General features: G+C 50.3%; 1 protein-coding gene across 2 annotated transcripts in view; it reads right to left on the reverse strand.

Annotated features, from left to right (window-relative positions):
• PEBP4 (phosphatidylethanolamine binding protein 4) overlaps nt 1–20354 on the reverse strand; it is a 189727-nt gene that overhangs the window by 124368 nt on the left and 45005 nt on the right. The window lies entirely within an intron of this gene.

Here is a 20354-nt window from a genome sequence, read left to right on the forward strand (position 1 = left end):
CGTTTGACCGCCAAAGGGGTCGTGACCCACAGGTTGAGAACCGCTGTAGCAGAAGAGGTTGATTGGAGTAGAACTGGTATACAGCCTGGTGTGCTGGACCACAGAATACCTATGACAACTGTACAGCAGCCAAGGTTGAAGAGAATAACAGAAGGCTCACCTCAGCCATATAAGAAATCAAAGTCAAAATTTAAAACTCCATTCTCCTTGGCACGGCATTCAAGGCCCAGTGGCTTCCATCTGGCCTCCTCTCCTACCATGTCCCTCCCTCCTGTGCTTTCAGTTCCGCCCCTACGGGTCAGTCCTCCTTTCCTCGCACACACACTACACTCTCCTCCTCTTCACCTTCCCTGGCACCTTTGTCCTTGCAAGTTCCTCCTCCATCTGTTTTTGTTAAAGTGTGCTGGAATACTCATAACATAGAATGTGCCATCTTGACCGTTTTCCAGTGTACAGTGGGTGGTGTTAAGTACCTTCACATTGATGTGCAACCACCTCCAGGATATTTTCATCTTGCAAAAGCTGAAACTCTGTCCTATGAAACAATAATTCCCCATCCCACCCCCACCCCCAGGCCCTGGCAACCACCATTCTACTTTCTGTCTGTAAGAATTTGATAGTGCTAGGTGCCTCATACCAGTGGAATCCTACGGCATTTGTCTTTTTGTGACTGGAATAATGTCCTCAAGTCTCATCCGTATTGTAGCATAGCTCAGAATTTCCTTCCTTTTTAATGCTGAATAATATTCTATTGTATGTATATACTACATCTTGTTTATCCATTCCTATATTTTTTGCCCCCTCAAAATCTGACCTTGTCTACAAAGCATAAAACCCAGGGCACCTACTTCCTGAAGCTTTCCTCAGACCCTCAGCTATGGCTGGTCATTCATAAAGATCCTTTGAGCACCTGCTCTGTGCCCACCACTAAGCCAGGCAATGAGGACCCAGGCGTGAGCAGCCACGACTCCCCCTCATAGTCCGTCCAAGCCCAGCTGCCCAGCATGAAGTTTTAAAGCTTTAGTTATCTTCTCTAAGCTTCAGGTTGTTCATTTCCAAAGTGCGTGTAATAACCCCTTTCTGGCTTTCTAAGGATATCAAGGAGATGAATGGAGTAGAGATGATGACATACTTTGAAATCTAAATAACTGGAAGTACACATAATACTCTGCATTCTCCAAGGATTCTGGAACTAAACCCTTGCCACTGAGGGTATATTTTGTATGCCTCCATCTCTACATTTACCAAATGAAAACAGAATTCTTGTGAGATTGACAATAGCCGTAACTAAGTGCTCATCTGTGAAAGCCCGGCTCATTTCCTTCTGGGCCACAGCGCCAAACAGTTCCACGCCTTTGATGCCCCAGCTGTCCAAGGAATGACTGTGTGGCAGCCTGACTCTCTGTGTTCATGATGGGCCGTGCTGCCTGGAGGTCTGCTTGGTGGTTTGCACATTTGTCCTTCATCTCATAAGCTCCTGAGGACCGCATCTTATCTCAGCATCCCCAGTACTCGGCACCACATGGTAAACATAAGAAATGACCAATAAATGTTCCTGCAAATAGAGTTAAATTTGCACTCTTTGGGGTGTGGGCTTCTTAACTTCTAAGTGACTGGCCAGTGACCTCACAAGCAGAAGGCAGGGCCACCTCATTGCCAGAGCTGTTTCCGATGGTGGGTGACTTTACAAGTGTCATACTTGAGCCTAGAGATGTCAGCCCTGTACTGGCTAATAACAGTAATAGCTGAGATGCACTGAGCTCTTTCCACGTGCCAGGCTTTCTAAGTGCTTTCCATAGTCTGACTGGATCCTCAAAACAAACCTAATAGGTTTTTATCTGGGTTAAATGAGCATCTATTAATACCTCCATTTTATAAATGATGAAACTGAGGCACAAAGAGGCTAAGTATCTTACCCCGTGGCTATACAGGAAATTAAGTGATACCAGATTTGCCACAAATTTGTCTGCAAACCTGGAAAGGCAAACTTTTCATACTATGCTGTCTTGGTATGAACATCTGGCTTTGGCAAGATATGATATAGATTACAATTAGCAGAACCCCCTGGAGGATCTCCTTAAACATTAAAAAGGGAATCTTCTGATGTCAGGGATCTGTTTTCTGTTTTGGCTCCTTCAGTGTTTGCATCCCATATCAAGTCCGAATTTCCTTAGGTCCATGGGATGTCAACTTGGTTAAAAAGAGATATCAAAAACTACGACCGTCTGATAGAAAGGTGTGGGGTGGAGGTGGTGGGCAGGGGAAATGAAAGGAAATGGAGAGAAAATTGTTTCAGTTGCCATTTGTAATAACCTAGACCCAATCTTTCACTTTAGTAATAAGATCTTAGGAGCAATTTGTTAGGGTCTGACCAGAATCCTGACTGGTTTGGGAAAAGGGAGGGACAATAATAGTGATTCTCTCCCCGACCCCCCAGTCCTGAATTGATCTCTGCTGCTTGTCTGGCTGAGCAGCGAGTGAGTGAGGGAGAGAATGAATACCTGCGGTGCAAGGAAGAGGGATGGGACTCTCGAGGCTGCACTGGTCACAAGGGGCTGGGGGGGAGGGGGTTGGATTTGAGGCAGACACCAAACAGAATGGCTTTTTGAAGGGAGGGGTGGGCTTGGGAAATGGAAAGTGACAGGACGAGGGAGAGCTATAGAGATGGTTATTATTCAGAGAGGAAGGAGGCTGGGTTGACTAGAGTGGAGGGTTTAAGTGGAGAAGTGGGTGTGTCACCCATTTTCACTCTATCTGTAGGCAACCTGGGCTTTCTCTTGTAACCCATGGACCACCATGGAAAACTCTGAAAAGGAGAGCAAGGCAGAGATTTTGGAAGATTGATGTGGTGGTGGGATGTCAGACAGACTGGAAGGAGGACAGACAGAGACCACCAGGGGACTGCGGTGGATGGTTTTATGTGTCAACTTGGGTAGGCTACAGAATCCAGTTATATATATTCACTTAAATATTGGTGTTAAATATTGGTGTTAAATATTGGCTCTGAAAGTATTTTGTAGCTGCGATTAACGTCCATAATCAGGTGACTTTAAGTAAAGGAGATTATCAGAGATCATCTGAGGAGGCCTGATTCAATCAGTTGAATTTTCAGGGAAGAAGCCAGTGGACTGCAGCGTCAGCTCCTGCCCGACGGCCAGCACTATGGACTGTGGGTTTGCCTACTTCCCCCCCACCCCCCCGCCCGCCTGCAACCTCGTGAGCCAATTCCTTGCAACAAATCTCCTAGTCTCCAGCTCCTACTGGGTCTGTATCTCTGGCCGAACCCTGACTAATACAGGGACAGACTAGGCAGGGGGAGGCTTGACCAGAGGTAGAAATGGAAGAGGAAAAAGCAAAGGCCAAAGGACTCAGGATGGCCTGAGAGTATGGGCGAGGGAGTAGCCTGGAAGCCCAGCAGGGTTAATCAGGAGACCTGGGCTCCACCCTCCATCTTCCACTCATTACACAAGCAACCCAGTCTCTCTGGGTCTCTGAAAGAAAGCAGCTTGAATTAGTACCTCCAAGATGACCTCTGACTAGCATTCTGTGAGTCCATATTTTACTCAATTCTCTACAAGAATGCCTCAAATCTTCAATCAAAAATGGTACTTTCCTTCTAAATGAAGTATATATTTTTGGCTCCAGAAGAGTGATTCAGTGATTATAGGGTCAGTGGTTCTCTTCCTAAGTATCCAGGACTTAAAGGAAGGGACCAAGGGAAGACTTCATGGGATCCCAAAACAGCAATGCGGGTTGGTCAGCTGGTAAAGGAGCTGGAAGTGCAGCCATACTAAATAAAGGATGGAGGACTCTAGCAATATTAACAATCCTATCTAATAAACGGCTAATATGCAAATTGGCTGAGCTGCAGAACAACTGGTGGCTATGACATGCACTGACCTCCTGGGGCAGACGCTCAATACAGGAGCTGCCCCCGGTAGTCAGTGCACTCCCACAGGGGGAGTGCCACTCAGCCAGAAGCCATGAGCCCAGCTTCTGGGGCCCCGAACACCCTGCTGGTTGCCCCACACACAGAGGCAGGAGCCTCTCCCACCTCCGCAGCAGCACTAAGGATGTCTAACTGATGGCTTAGGCCTGCTCCCCGTGGGTTCCTGGACTGTGAGAGGGTGCAGGCCGGGCTGAGGTATCCCCCCGCCCCGATGCATGAATTTTGTGCACTGGGCCTCTAGTAATTAATATTTATTGAGGCTTAGCAAGTATCAGACATTGTTCTAAGTGCTTAAACTCTTAAACTTTGCAATGACTCTCGTGCATACCCAATGTAAAAATGAGGAAACTGAGGTTTCAAAGGCTGAATGAGTGGCTTAATTTCTCTAAGGCCACATTGCTAGTAGAAGTGAAGGAGATGGAGTGTGAGCGTGGACCAGAGCCCACCCTCTAAAGCAGCGGTTCTCAACCTTCCTAATGCCGCCACCCTTTAATACAGTTCCTCATGTTGTGGTGACCCCCAATTTCATCGTTACAAATTGAACATAATTAAAGCATAGTGATTACTCACAAAAACAACATGTAATTATATATGTGTTTTCCGATGGTCTTAGGCGACCCCTGTGAAAGGGTCTTTCGACCCCCAAAGAGAGGGATCGCGACCCACAGGTTGAGAACCGCTGCTCTAAACTATGCTGACCTTTTATTGCCACAGCAGACCTACTGGGATTTAATATTGGGAAGATGACCTTTGGTAGCGATTTGCAGTGAAAGGCAGCAGTGGGGACCTACTGGTGCAGCACACACAACAGGGAGAAATAAATGAGCAAAGTCTTCCATTTCTGCCACACGAATAAACTAAACTGCTGAATGTGGGTGAGTCCCTCCATGTCACCCTCCCATTACATATGCCCATGTTCTGCACAGCCTGCTCCAGTCGGAACACGTTTCAGGTTCCATGATTTTTCGGTTGGTTCCTACAGCTTCGGAACCTGCATTCATTGCAGTTGCAGTATTTTCTGATTCTCCCCGAAGGCTGTGGAGGGAGGGTGCGCTGGGCTCTAACTTTGAGGATGAGAGTGGTTAGGGTCCTGCATGCCTACCTCCTTCTACCGGCAGTTGCTGACGGTATTTCCCACTCCTTTTCATTACCCTTATCTGATTAAAGCACCATTCATTCAACCGGCATTCCCAAACGCAGACTGTTGGCATTGCTGCTAGTTGCCATGGCAGAGATAGAGGGCAGGTCCTGCCCTCCAGGAGTTCCAGGCATCTGGCTCAAAAGGGAACAGCACCACCTGAGTGACTTGCTCTGCCAGCATACCAGTGGGCCGGGGGAGGGGGGAGGTTATATCAGCCTGGATTTCCCAGTTAAGTAACCGTCAGACGTTTTTCTCAAATGCACCCTGTCCTCTCCGTGGCACCTGAACCAGCCCTTTATCATCTCTGATTGGTCTCCCAGCTTGCACTCTTATCCTATCAAACCCACCCTCCTCCGGGCCAGCAGGAGGATGTATTTAAAACTCCAATCTGACCAGGTCCTCTCCCGGCTTGCACCCCACCCCACTCCCACCTCTGCACAGGGAACATTTTTACCTCTGGCAACTCCAAACTGCTGCTTTCTCAGTCCTGTGTTTTGTTCGCAGAATGCTCCTGCCTTTTGCTTGATTAACCGCAATTCTCAATTATAGACTCAGCTCAGGGGTCCTCTCCTCAGGAAGCCTTACCTGGCTATAAAGCAGGACCCTAACCCTCTCCCTCCCTCCCTGGGTGAGCCTTCTGCGCGGAACCGCTCTGTTGGACCACCTGTTCCTACCGCACTCATGGGCTGCCATGCTCACCTCTCCTACTGACAAGCTTCCTGAGGAAAGAGACTGTCTGACCTTTGAACTTCAGGCAGGATCTGTCCCTGGCTGCGAAGTAGATGTCAGAAGGCAACGGAGAAGGCAGAACCACCAACAGGCCCTAGGAACTGGGGGCCCTGGCCCCGGGCTTGGTCCCATCTGCATACCCTAACTCCAGGCCTCAGTTTCCCCACTGGGAAAGCGTGGGGGTGGGGAGGAGGGAGCAAGAGGAATCTAAGTTACTCCGGAGGCAGCAGCTTCCATTCATTAGCATTTGCAAAGGGCTCGGCGAGCTGCAGATGGAAGCTGCTCAGGCAGGCAGCTTGTTAGGACTAAAAATAGAGCTTGTGGCACCTTCCCGGCCCAGGCGCAGGAGCGGGTGGAGGGTGAGAACCGGCAGCCAGAGGTGGAAGAGGCTGACCGCGTCCTGGAGGGCACGCGCTCCCTAAACCACCGCGGGGCACGCCCCGCTCAGCCCGGCCCGGCGCGCAGCATCCGCTCGGGAAGGTCAGGGGCAGGTGGCCCGCCGCGCCCGGAAGCCGGGGACCAGCTGGGGCCCTTTCAAGGTCTGAGGACGAGGTGGCTGTCCCCAGATGAACCGTCTTCGCAGACGCGGGGGGGGGGGAGGGGGCGGGGTGCGCGCCCCCGGAGGGTGGGCCGGATCCTAGAGGCAGGGGCGGCGGCTGGGCCCGCGGGGTCTGGGGGTCGAGAGCTGGGCCGCAGGCAGGACGAGGAGGAACCGAGGGCGGGGAGGGGGGCACGTTCTCTGTGACTCAGCTCTGACTCAGTGTCACCTCTGAAACAGCCGGGGCCCGGGGGGGGGGGGGGTAAGGATTTTTGTTTTATTGTTTTTGTGGGGTTTTTTCAAAATGACAAACCACTCACGGCTCAGGACAGCCTGGCAGCGCAGGTCGGTGGGAAGCAGCCGGGCTCCCTGCAGCCGGGGTTCCTGCGGGGGGACCCCGATGCCTTTACGCCTCCACCGCGGGGCGCGCAGCGCGGGGCGCCGGTCCCATCGCGAGGGGAGCGCGCCGCCCCCCGCCCCCCGCCCCCCGCCCCCCGCCGCGCCCGCGGAGGAGCCGCCGGGAAGAGCTAAAAAAGGGCCGCGCTGCGTGGGGCGCCCGGGCCGCCGCGCGGAGGAATCCCCCCTCCCCCGCCCGCCGCGCGGCCCCCGCCGCCGCCCCGTCCTAAGCAGACGGGAGCGGCGTTTGCGGGAGCGTGGGAGGCAAAGGAAGACTCCGTTCCAGCCACTCCTCCCCCCGCCCGCCCCGCCCGGATCCAGGGAAGGGGAGCCGGGACCCGCGGGATCTGGTGCGCAGGACGTGGACGGGGAAGCGCAGGGCGGCCGATCAGAAGGCCGAGCGGCCCGGCGCGCAGAGGGCCTCCCAATGGGACCCTGGCCGGGCTTGGGGGTGGGGCCACCCCTGGCTCTCCCAGCTTGGGCGCCCCAACACCCACCTCTCCGCCTCGGAACAGGCGCCCCAGGCCGGCCCGAGAGCGGTGGCTCCGGCCCGCTCCCCTCCGGCCCGCGGGCGCGCTCCCCACGCCTGTCCGCGCTCAGAGCGGAGCGGAGCCTCACACAGCCTACGGTTTGCAGAGCAGGTCAATGCAGTCTCACAGCCACCCTGGCTGGCGTCCACGTTTCACCAAGCACGAGGTGGGGGCCTCGGAAAACTTAGTTTATTGGCCCGAGTTAGCTCGTAGGGGTAGGAACAAGGTCGCCAACGCAAATGTGCCCTCTATCTCAGGAACTTCCCTCCCACTCCCAGCGCTAGGCCTCATTCTTTGGGGTCTTTCCCGCAGGTAACAGCTTGGGATGTCTATTACGCAGGAGCGAGATGGCGAGGACAGGAAGATGAACAAGAGCCACTCTCTGACCTCAAGGAGCGCACGGTTGAATGAGAAAGAGACAAAACAAAATTATAGATTAAAATTCGGTGTAAACCACACTGTTCTAAACACGGAAACGGATTCAGTCACTTGCTCAGGTCTCGGGACTGTAGTGGTGCCACCAGGATTTGAACCCAGACAGTCTGACTCCAGAGCCCACCCACACATAACCACTGTGCTGAACTGCCCGCCCTTTTTTGCTTAACTCTATAGCCTTAAGTGGGGGGAAGAAGCAGATCACAAGTCAGTATGTGCTGTATGCTCCCAATTAGAATACATATAAACACACAGGGAAAAAAAAAAGACCAGAAGAATATATGTCAAAATGATGGGTGACTTTTGTTTTCTTCACTCTTTTATAAGCTCCATATTTTCTACACTGAACATGAATTTTATAATAAGGGGGGGAAAGCAATAATTTTATTAGAGTACAGTTTGAATGCAAAGCTTCCAAAAACTGGTGATGCTTGAGTTTGCCCTAAAGGAAGAAGAGGAGTTAGTTGAGTGGGAAGGCTGGAAAGGGTCCCCCGACCCCTGGGAGAGAACAGGGTACCCCAGGGGTGGAAAAGCAGGGCAGGAGGCCAGAGGCCAGTTAAAGAAATTGCAAGGAAGCCTGTCTGTGTGGTAGGAGCGAAGAGGATAAAGCAAGTGGGCATGAGGCCCCAGTGGCATCTCTTGGGAAGCCCTCCAATAGAGAACGCCAGACCACCAATATTGTCCTGAAACCTTCCCTTAGGGGTTACGTCCCTTGTGGATAAGAGAGAGCAGTCCAGGCGCGGGCTGAGATTCTTGAAGGCTATTATTGTGTTATAAATCTTTTTGTCTTTGGAGGTGAAAAGGCCGAGTGTAGGACATAAGATGCTGTCAATAGACTTGGGTCAGAAGGTGCCGAAGTGCCGGGTGGAAATCATGGAGGACGGGCTGTTACCATGCACGTTTTCATTAATCTGGCCCCGCTTCATAACTCAGTTTCGCTCTCGCTCCGATCTTGCACCATGCTGCCCATCTCTCTGGGGTCCCTGGGCGCACCAGTTCTAATATCAGCCTCGGCTTATTAAAGCACTAGATTTTCAGGTTGTGGATGGCAGGTCTTGTCTTCCATCTCCAGCCTAGGCCTAACGTGGCCTAGTTCCCCATTCCCCGCTAAAGAACCCGGCGAAGGCCAGTTCACTGCTCTCCCTGCTCCTGGCCCCTCACAGGTACATGTAGGCCCTCAGACCCCACCCTGAGAGCTGCAGGGTTCAGTGCATGCGAGGCAGAGATGCAGCTTCTCCACAGATTCCGAGTTCCAGGCTGGAAATAGAGGGGCCTTTGCTCACGTCATTGCATGAAATTCACCATCTGCCACTGGAACAAGAGAGACTCAGGGATATTGAATACGAAAATACGGCTCTGACTTGGGCAGTTGACTATATTTTGGGGTGAGGAGCACAACTGGCATGTTAGCTGGCCTAATAGTGGCCTAATAAGTGATGAACCCATCGTCCTGGCTCTCCTCCCTTTAAACAACCAGCTCTGTGCATGCAAGACCACAGACTCATGACCCAGCCCAGCCTGGTGCTATCTGGGGTTGTTTTGGTTGCTTGATGGGTGGCTGGGGAGCACAGCTAAGGTTTCAGAGAGAGTTGAAATGACTGTCCCTGCCTCTCAGCCTTCCTTCTCTTCATTCACCTGCCTTGTAGGGGAACGGGAAAGCAGATGGACCACGAGAAGCCCTTGTGATAACCTTCAAAACACTGAAGTGTCCATTTGACTGCAGCTGGAGAAGGGAAACACTGCCCTGGTTTCCGCCTCCAGCCAACTTCTTAGTAGCAGTCAAGGTGTCTTGGGGTTGTCTTTCACTGATGGTCTCTTCAGTGGAATTTGTGGCAGCTTGGATTTGTTCACCTAGCTTCCAGCCTCAAGAGAGGCTAGGAGCTGCCTTCTGGTGGCTGTGCCTGTTTTATGCGTTGCCCTCCCACGTTCCCTCCAACTTCTTTCCCAGTGATTCCCTGGACAAAGGCAAGGGTGGAGGAACTGGGTTTTATTCTTCCTTCCCCACAGCACTCAGGCCAGGGTCTTAGACACAAACGCCTGAACTGCAAATCCATCTATCCAACAGCCTACCCGGTGTCTCCACCAACATGTCTAATAGTGTAAACTCAACATATCCAAAACAGAACTCCCAATCTCCGCCCCACCCACCACCACGGGGAAACCTGCTCTTCCCCATCCCAGTTAATGACATACTTCCAAAGGCTCAGTGTCTTGTATGAATCTCCTCCCTCTCACCCTCACATTGACCCCATCAGGAAATCCTCTTCTGATCACCACTCCACTCCACTCCACTCCAGCCACAGCAGCCTCCTCTCGGTTCCTCAGGCACACCAGGTGCACTGCTGCCTGGTGGCCTGTGCCCTGGCTGGTCCCTGTGCCTGATCACTCCACCCTCTCAACATCCTCTTTGCTTACACATCCCTTTCTCAATGCAGCCAACCCTTCAACCCTATTTACATGGCACATCTCTCCCATGCCGACACCTCTAATCTCCCTTGTTCTGCTCATTCCCCTCCCCCCACATTGGACTTCTAGAAAGCTGTGTAATATGCTTATGTACTGTTGTCAGTATATGTCTCTATGTTTATTTTTTAGTATGTAACTCCTATCAGAAAGAGTTCTCTGGTAGACTCAGAGCTTTGTTTTGTTCACAGATGCATCCTGAGGACTTAGTGCTTGGCACAGTGTAAGTGTTTAAGGGATGAATAAACATTGGTTTGAAGTGAATGGGGTCAGAGGCCTACACATTTCCCTAGGAAGCCATGCCCCTTCTACCCTAGTCTGGCTTCTTTGTATCGGTTGTAGGGAGATAAGGAGATGTGGGTCTGTTAGACACATAGCAAGAGGGAACAAAATTGAATGGGGGTAAGAGAATGAGAAGACAAGTCACAGTCTTGAATAAAATCTTTGCAAAAGACATAGCTGATAAAGGACTGGTTCCAAAACATACAAAGAACTCTTAAAATTCAATAATAAGAAAACAACCCAATTAAAATGTGGAAAAGACGTGAACAGACACCTTTCCAAAGAAGATGTACACCTGGCAAATAAGCATATGAAAAGATGCTCAACATCATATCATCATGGAATTGCAAAATAAAACAACATTGGGACACTAGCACCCCCATTAGAATGGCCAAAGTATAGAGCACCGACAACAGCAAGTGCTGGTGAGGATGTGGAGCAACAGGAGCTCTCATTCATTGCTGGTGGCAACGCAAAATGACACATCCACTTTGGAAGACCGTTTCGCAGTTCCTTATAAAACTCAAGATGCCCCTACTACACAATCCAACAATCGCGTTCCTGGTATTTACCCAAAGGAGTGGAAAATATATGTCCACACAAAAACCTGCACGTGAACATCTATAGCAGCTTTATTCACAATTGCCAAAACTTGGAGGCAACCAAGATGTCCTTCAGTAGGTGAATGCAAAATAAACTGGTACATCCAGACTGAATATCATTCAGTCCTAAAGAGAAACGAGCAATCAAGCCATGAAAAGACATGGAGGCATCTCAAATGCGTATTGCTAAGTGAAAGAAGCCAATCTGAAAAGGCTACATACTACATGGTTCCAACTATATTACATTCTGGAAAAGGCAAAACTATGGAGACAATAAAAAAAAATGAGTGGTTGCTAGGGACTTGTGGGGGACTGATGCATAGGCAGAACACAGAAGATTTGTGGGGCAGCGAAACTCTTCTATATGATACTGTAATGGTGGATACAGGTCATCATACATCTGTCCAAACTCATAGAATTGTGAGTCAATGGAGTCCCTAATAAAAACTATGGACTCTGGTGGTAATGACCCTGCAGTGAAAATTCATCAATTGTAATAAATATAATATTCTGGTCCAGGCTGTTGATAGTGGGGGAGGCCACACAAGTGCAGGGATAGGTGATGTATGAGAACTTCGTATATTTTCCACTCAATTTTGCTGTGAACCTAAAGGTACTCTTGTAAGAACTGAGTGGGCCACAGGTCCTTCCAAACAGTAGATCCGCAAGCTCTGACTGGCTACTTCTCACCTATCCGAAGAAGACCCTGGTGTCTGCCAAGAAAGGGCTTTGTTCTGGAATAAGCCTCATCTGAAAAGTCTCAGCATCGGGGATGGCCCCAGAATGGGGTAAGGGGAGCACCCTGAAAGACAGTGTGCAGAAGCCTGGACTTGCTCCTTTTCTGCTCACCCAGAGAACGGGGTCAGGGGCATAAAGGACTTTGACTTCCTGTTGCTGCCTCCGCCTCCTGATCCCACAATCCCAGGACTAAGCAGGACCCTTTAATTCACTGACATGTTGCTGGGCCCTGGGGTGGGGGATGGAGAAATAGAGAAGCAGAACAGGTGGGACAGATGGCCTCAGAGGCAGGAGCCAGGGCCTGGTCTCTGTCTAGAAGCCGAGGTCAAATAAGCCACTGGTTTCTCTCCTTTCTTCCCCGGCCCCCGCCCCCCCCCCCCCCTCCCGGGAGTTAGCAGATCAGATCTTCTAGTCCAGCACTTTTTAAAATTTTTACTGATTTCAGAGAGGAAGGGAGAGGGAGAGAGAGAGAGAGAAACATTAGTGGTGAGAGAGAATCATTGATCGCCTCCTGCACACCCCACACTGGGGATTGAGCTGGCAACCCAGGCATATGCCCTGACCGGGAATCAAACTGTGACCTCCTGGTTCATAGGTTGACGCTCAACCACTGAGCCACGCCGGCCGGGCTAGTCCAGCACTTTTGACTTAAGAGCAGTTCACATCCAGGCTTGGGCCCACATTTTGTCACTCCTATCCCTGTTGTAGAAAATATTTTCACTCCTGCCTCTCATGGGTGCCACAGGACCAAAAAAAGGCCTCTCTGGAATAGTCACCACAGCTTGAGCACTAACAGATTTGCACATAGTATCTCAATCAGTCCTTACAGCATTCTGAGGAGATAGGTTCTATTATGTATGAAATCAAGCTACTTGCCCAAGGAATCATGGCTAGAAAATGGTGGAGTCAGCATTTGAACTTAGGGCTTTCTAACTCAAAAGCTGCAATCTACCGCCAATAGGGCGAGACCAGGTGCACCGCCCAAAGGCCCCGAGGCAAAGGCATGGCTGGGGTCTAAAATCCAGCTCTTGCTCCCCTTGCCAAACCATGCCTCCTGACCTAGGGGTGAATCGGGGCAACAGGCAGGACTCCTCTCTGTAGTTTGTGCAAAGATGCTGAGTCTCCTGGGGAAGCCAGGGCCACATAAGCATTTTCTGATAGGACAGGGGAAAGGAACAGAAGTCAAAAGCTGTTTGTAAGTATCTTGGGAAATGAGGAGGCAGAAAAATGCTATTTCTGTTACAACGAGGGAAGACATGGCTTCAAAAGTCCTCCGGTCCCCCTGACCGTTCACTCAACAGCTGCTCTGATTTCCTGGTCAAGACTTTCAAGTCCTGATTCCTGACTTCCGAGCTCCTTTTTGCTAGATTGGGAATGACTGGATGCAGGAAGGGGAGAATTCCTACCGGCAAAGTTGTTAAATTACAGTTTAAACTGAGCAAGGTGTCACCACAGTCACTCTTCCCTGGGTGGGCGTGGAGAGAAAGGGCCACGACATTCCTCCACGGCTGGTACAGGGAGGGAGAGGCCGTACCTCAAGTGTTCTCCTTCAGCCCATTCTAGTCTTACTTGTATTTTCCTTCTTTCTCTTCATTGTCAACCATGAAGGAAAGGACGAGAGGAAAAGCTAGCTGAGGAGACAGCTATTACACCTTTCTGTTCAAGTTCACCAACATAGCATTAACGTAGCCCTGCTAACAAACAGAGCTGCAGACTAACTACATGGCACTCCGCGCAGCAGCACCGCTGCCCACATTCCCCCTCCCAAATTTTATTCGTGAGAAGGTAATGCTGTCCTTCACACGCTGATATTCATTTTAATTCCCAGGGATGCGGTCATGAGCCCTCTGAGGAGTACATGTGGAACGGGGAGGGTAGTCCCTGATCTTGACCTTGGGGGTGTTACGGGAGACTCGGGGGTCAGCCTAATGTGTCAGCTTCAGGATTTGTAGGGCTCACCACAGCTGCCTGGTTACCACCTTTGTCCCTCCCTAGGGGACAGCTGCTAAGTTCATGGAGATGAAGGGCCACACCCAGCTGAGAATCCCAGGTCTTGGTGGGTGGAGCCCACCCTGTGGCTGCTGGGGCTGTGGGGAAGTGTGCACACCGCCGGAACACAGATGCCAGAAACAGGCGTGGTGCGTCTCCCGAACACAGAGGAATTTCAGTGAAAAGGAAATAAGGCCAGGGCAGGGGAAAGGGAAAGAAGTCAAAAGCCCCTTTTTAAGTACCTGGGAAAATGAAGAGGCAAAAAATTATTATTTCAATTACTATGAAAATGTATTTTATTAGAAGATGGGGATTCATCACTGACACTCAAAAGCCTGAAAAGCAATATCTAGCACTATAATACCCCTGTCTCCAAGCAGGGAGAATGAGGTATTAAGTCAGAAGATGAATGCTTTGCGGCTCAGTTAACTGCATCTGTTATAAGAAATACTAGTTATAAACTTGCTCTGGACCCCCGACCCCTCCCCATGAAAGTCGCCTGCCTCTTGCTACCCCCCAACCCTCTGTATCGTCAAGGATCTTGACCGGGCCCCCCTTCACATTTCTATGGCACAGGAAAATTCAAGAGTGAGAAGGGGGAAACAATCAGCAAGTTAAATTCAAGCCAGAGTATTTTTTTATTATTAAAAAAAAAAAAAGCACAGTTGCATACAGTTCAATTGTTGCAAAGTGCGACAATGTAAATGCGGTGCATTCTTATGTATAACAGCTTTTCTTCCGCTCCCATGGCAGCCTCAATAACGCCGCACTTCTGTTCTGCATGAATAAATATGTATAAAATGTAAGGCTGTAGAGAAATAAAATCTGATAACGGAAAGATACCATTTCTTAGGTTCTGGGAGCAACATGAGGCACCAGCTTTTCTGATTTTTTTGGTATTTGTGTGAGGAGCCATTGAAATGATAATGAGGAACTTATTATTTTATTTTTTTCTTGGGCAAGTCATTTTCAGCTGTTCGTGAGGGCTGTGAGAAATTAAGGTTTGGGTGGTCTGCCTCCCCATTTTGTTTTCTAGGTGGGGTCTCTGGCTGCTTCCCTGCTTCCCCATTCAGGTCAGATAGCCACGACCTCTCAGTCTTTTCCCTTCACCTCCTTGGAAATCAACCTTGTTAGAGAGATAATGAATTTATTCTTTTAGGGAGCAGCTGTGCAAAGCCTTCTTACCCCAGACTCACAGGCAAAATGATTCTCAAGCCTTGAGCACAGGCCTGGCTACTAGGAACAAATCCCTGCCCCAAATTGTAACTCCACCCCTTCCCCCCTAGTCCAGAAAGGAGGAAAAGAGGTCTTTTTGGCTTTCAAGATTCGAATGTGCTGTCCTCTGTGACCACTTCTTTGGTTATTAAGCAGCTCCTTGTGCATCCGATTCAACTGCAGTGACGTGTCTGCTGACTCTGTCTGCCCGGTTCCTCTAGAGCAGAGATGTGTCTCACAACTTGCTGATCAGCGGCACAGAGTGTCCACTGTGAAGTTGAGCCAGTGTTTGTGGAAGGATTGAACGAATGAATTACCCAGAACAGATGGGTATCCGGTTCATTCTTCGGCTTCTCAGAATTGGTCTTTGGGCCCCATTCCAGGAAAGGATTTGCATGAGATGACTTGGGAGCACCTGAAGAGCCAGAAGCCCAGGGAGGAGGTTGTTACTTAACAATGACGTGCCCCCGTGCGTCCTGTCTCCACCTCAGCTCCCAGCCCAGGCGTCTCCCGCCAACATGCTTCACTGATGACAGTGTATGTTTGCAGTTCTTGGATGGTGTCAATAAGCAGGACTTGAGTAGACAAATGATAAGTTAATGAATGAGCTAGGAATTGTTTCCTCTGCTATGTAGACAAAGCTACTTCTCGGTGGGACATCAGCTTCCACGGAGTAAAGCCAAAACCTGGTTTGGTCAGCAAGAGAATAGAAGCGCATTTCTGTGATGTTGAAAGTAGAAAGGAAGACTGAGTTTTGATGGATCCTCTCCTTTAGCTGCTGTGTGACCCTGGGCCAGTTTCTTACCCTCTCTTATCTTTAAAATGGGGATACAATAGTGCTTCCTTCATACAGCCCTTGTGGAGACCTAACTATAAATCAATTGAACGTGTCTGGAACAGAAAAGCCCTCCATAATAGTAGCTGTTTTATTTATGGCTTGGGTTTCAGGGATTCTGTTCTGCCCTTATATCAAATGGGCATCACGCTTTGGACTGTTTTTCCTCCTCAGATGGGGCTCTCCTAACAGCAGACAGCCAGGCAGGGATGCGGCTCTGGGACACCTCTGTGCTGGGTGGGTTCCTTAAACTGAGCCCCTCAGCCTCAGGGATAAGGTTTCTGAGCCATTTCAACTGCTTTGGTGGCTCCAAAGCATTTTCACTCTTTCCTTGTCCTTGGATGTGTGGATGCGATCAGGGAACTTTGGAATAAAGGGGCCATTCGTGTATAATGAGCATACAATTAAAGAACTTGTTTTCTTGACTAAGAATAAAACCTGAGGAACAATTCTAAGCTCATCTGAGCCCTTGGGGTGGGTGGTAGTCCTTGGGGCTTCTATGCCCTCGAGGGATCAGCTTCCTTTGCCCTTACAACAGCCCCCATGGCCAGACTGCATCATAGCAGACAGAAGGAGGAGGAACTCAGGCTCCAGATGCTGTGCTTCCGGAAGCCTGAAGTGAGGCCGCGGCCTACAGACACACAGCAGGTGGGGGGACGCAGGAGGCACCCAGCCCAGCCCAGCACACTCAAGCCGCAGGAGGCACCCACCTCACTGTCCAGTTTTGTTAGGAAACCTGCAGGGGACAACCGCACATGTGGGCAGCCCAGGGGCTTTCCTCCGGTTGAGGTAACTTCTTGGTGTAGCTCCTCAGAAGAGCTGCTTACATAAACACTGCCTCAGGGACACGGAGTTGGGGGAGGCAGAAAGACACAGGGGGAGTAAGAGGACAGCACCTTCATCTAGCTACAGAGGACAGGATGGACATTAATCCATCCATCCATCCATCCATCCATCCATCCATCCATCCATCCATGTATTCATCCATCCATCCACCCACCCACCCATCTATCCTTCCATCCACCTACCCATCCATCCACCCATGTATTCATTCATCCATCCATGTATTCATCCATCTATCTATCCATCCATCCATCCATCCATCCATCCATCCATCCATCCACCCATGTATTCATCCATCCACCCACCCATCCATCTATCCATCCATCCATCCATCCATCCATCCATCCATCCATCCACCCACCCACCCATCCATTCATCCATCCATGGCATGCATGCAAGGGCTCTGTCACTAGGTCAGTAGTAACTGGGCAATACAATCAAAGGTAAGAAGGCAATAAAATCAAAGGGCCTCGTACTTGACCTCTGTCCCCAGCACCCCATCTCCTTTCACATTCCCCTGGGGAAGGAAACTCTTGCGGTCTCCAGCGCTACTGCAGGCTGGGTGTTTGCAGGTGAATCCATCACAGATGCAGGAGGCGTACTGTACCAGCAACTCCAGGGGGGGTTGAGTGGGGTGAGGGTGGCGAGGGAGGAAGGGGCTAAGTCCCTGAAATGGAAAGTTAGAGAATAGAGTAGTAAGAGGGGGTTGGGGCCTCTACTTAAAACCTACACTGCAGGTCAAATCCATATGGAAACTGTTGGGAGAGACTGGAAGGAAGGTCAGCAGCTGTGGAGAGAGAGAGGGCTCTGAGAGGAGGCGGAACTGGGTGGTACCGAGAAGGCTGCTATCTCTGGGTTACACTTTCACACTTTTTGGGGTGTCAGTTTACCTAATGTGCCAAATTAATGAGATCACTGCCAGTGGAGACCCTGAGTCATCGGTTGCTCCATTCTGATCATTCTGATTGCCAAACAACAGGGGAGCACGTGGCACTCCTGGGAGCTGGTGGGAAGAGGGGCTCCTGCCTCCCTTTTCAGGGTGCTCTCAGGGAATCTTCATGCCCAGAGAGCCCCGAGCGGAGCAAGAACTAACGGGTGTACTACCAGCTTCATCAGAGGGGCTCGGAGTGCATGGGCAAGGCAGCAAACCGAACGCCCAGTCCATGCTGGACGCCGAGGGAAAAATCTCTCTCCTTTTATTTTTTGTTAATCCTCATCTGAGGATATTTTTTCCCATTGATTATTTAGAGAGAGTGGGAGGGAGAAAGAGAGAGAGAGAGAAACATTGATGTGAGAGACACATCAATTGTTGCCTTGCCGAACGGGGCATGGGGTCAAACCTGCAACCCAGGTATATGCCCTTGACTGGAAATTGAACCCGGGACCTTCCGGTGTGTAGGCCAATGCTCTAACCACTAAGAAAAACCAGCCAGGGCAAAACATCCCTCGCAAACACATCCCAAATTTCTTTATTGATTTCAGAGAGGAAGGGATCAGGAGAGAGAGATAGAAACATCAATGGTGAGAGAGAATCATTGATTGGCTGTCTCCTGCACGCCCCCTACTGGGGATCGAGCCCATAACCCGGACATGTGCCCTTGGCTGATGCTCTATCCACTGTGCCAAACCGGATAGGGCAGTGGTCGGCAAACTCATTAGTCAACAGAGCCAAATATCAACAGTACAACGATTGAAATTTCTTTTGAGAGCCAAATTTTTTAAACTTAAACTATATAGGTAGGTACATTGTTATTAACTTAATTAGGGTCCTCCTAAGGCTTAGGAAGAGCCACACTCAAGGGGCCAAAGAGCCACATGTGGCTCGTGAGCCGCAGTTTGCCGACCACGGGGCTAAGGCCATCCCTCCTTTTTAAAGAGTTATTGCTCCTTAAACTGTCAAGCCACCATGTGCAGACCTTCGAGGCTCTAAGGGGCATTCAGAATGATTCAGAAATGATTGGTCTGATTTCTTTTTTTTTTTTTTTAATATATTTTATTGATTTTTTACAGAGAGGAAGGGAGAGAGATAGAGAGTCAGAAACATCGATGAGAGAGAAACATCGACCAGCTGCCTCCTGCACATCTCCTACTGGAGATGTGCCCGCAACCCAGGTACGTGCCCTTGACCGGAATTGAACCCGGGACCCTTCAGTCCGCAGGCCGACACTCTATCCACTGAGCCAAACCGGTTTCGGCAATTGGTCTGATTTCTTATCAGAGAACAATGGTGTGAGCAAGAGCTACAAAGTGTGGTTCTTTTTCCCAACTCCCTGTGGCTCTGGGACCCACCCACTGCATTGCCTCCAAGTACTTGGGGTAAACAAAGACCTCAGCCCTTCCCCATGAGAAATGCTTTTGCTCCATTGTGCTCTTCCTATAGCTGGTGGTGCCACAGGGCTGGCAGCCCACACAACCTAAGTGCTTATCTCTGAAAGGCACTCAACATATTTTCTTGTGATGTGACTGCATCTGGGCTGTCTAGCCCACCAGCCCGCAGCTGCCCAGAGGCAGGGCCGGACCTTAGCATCCATGTTCTTCCATGTACTGGGCCTGGCATCCCCCAGGCATTCAGCAAGTGCATCGTGGACACACGAACCCGTTAGGAGCAGAGACGAGATTAAAACCCACTGGGGAGAGATGACCGGCTCCTAAGGGGAAGGTCAACTCCATGAAGCATCAAAAGCAGTAGAAAGAACCTTGAGATAACTGAGTGCCAGCTCCAGTTTACAGAAGAGAAAACAGGCCCAGAGAGGTTAAGCCAGGTACTCAGTCTCACACAGCTAATTGGGGGCAGGCCAAGGACGACACCCCGTGCCCCCGCACGGCCATGCTGGTTGCAGAGGGCAGTGAGCGCGACACAGGGCTGCTTCCCGCAAGGGGGAGTGGGAAGCTGTGGTTCCAGGCCTGCGGGTGCACACACGCTTGAAAACAAAAGTGCGTGATTCACCGCACATGTGCAGCAGCAATGCAATTATCTCTGAGACCTAAGCAGTGATCGATGGAAGTTTTAATTACCCAAATCTCCTCATCCTCCCCCACAGAAGAAAAGAAAAAGTGTTTTCTGGTATGTTTATTTCATCGTAAACTACGGCACAATTCTACACCACACAGAGGGGCTGCTGTATTTGCATAAAAGGGGGTGCTAAACACCATTCCTTTTTGTTCCTGCAGCTGAAATATTGCTCGATTGCTGCACGCACTGTACTTTGGCTGCAAATTGGAAAAGCTCACGCAGATTTTGGCCTGAGCAAGGGGCCGAGGAGGAGGGGCAGCCAGCGGTGACAGGGCTGCAGTGGTGACAGGGCCGCAGCGCTCCCTCTGACCCAGGGCTGCTGGGGAGTGGAGGACTGAGCAAGGAGCGTGGGCACAGGGCTGCGGGGAGACTCAGCTGAGGAGAGAGACGCCTGAATCCGGCACCACCTGTCAGTGAGCACCGAAGTCACCTGGGCCACTTATGCACTTGAGAGACTCAAGTGGCTGCATAGATTCAAGTGCTATTATTTGGAAGGAATACGGCGATAAGGTCTGTCGATGGCCACCCTGGAGTTTAAAAGGAAAAACTATTCAAGCCTCTCCTGAGGCTGCTGTATTTTGCTTTACACTTGCACTGACTCTTTCACCACAGCTATCTGGGTTTATTTTGTTCCTGATTCTGTCTGAGGAGCTTTA

The sequence above is a fragment of the Myotis myotis genome, unplaced genomic scaffold (assembly GCF_014108235.1).
Source record: "Myotis myotis isolate mMyoMyo1 unplaced genomic scaffold, mMyoMyo1.p scaffold_m19_p_6, whole genome shotgun sequence".
In the NCBI taxonomy this organism is placed as follows: Eukaryota; Metazoa; Chordata; class Mammalia; order Chiroptera; family Vespertilionidae; genus Myotis; species Myotis myotis.